This window comes from Mandrillus leucophaeus, unplaced genomic scaffold (assembly GCF_000951045.1).
Source record: "Mandrillus leucophaeus isolate KB7577 unplaced genomic scaffold, Mleu.le_1.0 Scaffold151, whole genome shotgun sequence".
Classification (NCBI taxonomy): Eukaryota; Metazoa; Chordata; class Mammalia; order Primates; family Cercopithecidae; genus Mandrillus; species Mandrillus leucophaeus.
Genome location: NW_012101488.1, coordinates 1,216,316 through 1,217,893, shown reverse-complemented (window position 1 = coordinate 1,217,893; position 1,578 = coordinate 1,216,316).

The window sequence follows — 1,578 nt, the reverse complement described above, 5'->3', positions numbered from 1 at the left end:
AGCCAGGCGTGGTGGCACGCACCTGTAATCCTAGCTACTTGGGAGGCTGAGGCAGGAGAATCGCTTGAACCTGGGAGGCAGAGGTTGCAGTGAGCTGAGACGGTGCCATTGCACTCCAGCCTGGCAGCAAGAAAGAAACTCTGTCTCAAAATAAAGAAATAAAATAAAAAATAAGAAACAGTGAACATCCCTCTTTTACTCAAAACCCTCGCTCCCGACTCACTCTGTGAAGACCTTACCTTGGCCCATCAGGCCCTGCAGGATCAGCCCTTCGTCTCTCTGACCTCTTGTGCTCCAGCGCCCTCCCCACCTTCTCTCTGTCCACCCACACTGGCCTCCTCCCTGTTCCTCCAACACGCCAGACATGTCCTCACCTTACACCCTTTGCATTTGCTGTTACTTCCCTCTGACTGGGTTGTGATGCTCTTAGGCCAGATGTCTGCATGGCTTCTCCCTAACCAACTTCTAGTCTCTGCTCAAACATCACCTTCTCATTTAGGCCTTCCCTGACCATTCCAGTGAAAATAGCAACCCCAGCCCTCTGTCTCTGCTTTCCCAGCACTTATTACTTTCCAATGTACTCAATAATTTGCTTAATAATGTACTCATTTGTTCATTTATTGTTGGTCATCCCCCTCACAATTTCCAAAGACTAAACTCCCAGGACAGAGAGCTTTGTCTTGTTCAATACTGCATTCTCACAGTCCTTACCAGTGCCTGGCATATAGTAGATGCTCAATAAATACCTGTTGATTGGGGCGGGCACAGTGGCTCACACCTGTAATCCCAGCACTTTGGGTGGCCGAGGTGGGTGGATCACTTGAGGTCAGGAGTTCAGACCAGCCTGGCCAACATGGTGAAACCCCATCTCTACTAAAAATACAAGAAATAACTGGGCGTGGTGGCACAGGCTTGTAACCCTAGCTACGTGGGAGGCTGGGGTGGAAGGACTGCTTGAACTCGGGAGGCGGAGGTTGCAGTGAGCCGGGATGGCACCACTGCACTCCAGCCTGGGCCACAGAGCGAAATTCCTCTCAGACAATAACAACAACAACAAAATCTGTTGAATGAATGAATGATGAGTGTACATGCCAGGAACTGTGCTACAAGTTCTGGGTCTGCAAATTCACTGAATCGTCAGAACAGCCCGATTCGCTAAGCGCTACGTATTAATGTCCCCATTTTACAAATACAGAAACTGAGAGTCAGAGAGGGGAAGTCCCTCGAACTGAGTGCAAAGGTCCTGAGGAGTAGAGATGGATTATTCTGCCATCAGGGCGTCCCTGCCAGCCTCGGTGTTGCCCATGTATAACTGCACTATTTCTGTGCTTATTTCTGGGCCCCGTCCTTGTTCGATCTGTCGCGTGATCTCTCCTTATATCTCTGCGCCCCGACAGTTCCCTGTCGCTTCGGCCTGCACGCATGTCTCCGATTTTTCTTGCCCCGGGGCCCTGATCTCTGTATCTCCGCTTTGCTGCGCCTCAGTCTCCGGGTTTCTGCGCCCTGAGGCCTCTGGGGGCCAAGGCCGGGTTTTGGCGCGCAGGCCTGGGTGCTACGTCCCGGCCCGGTGGCCTCCTG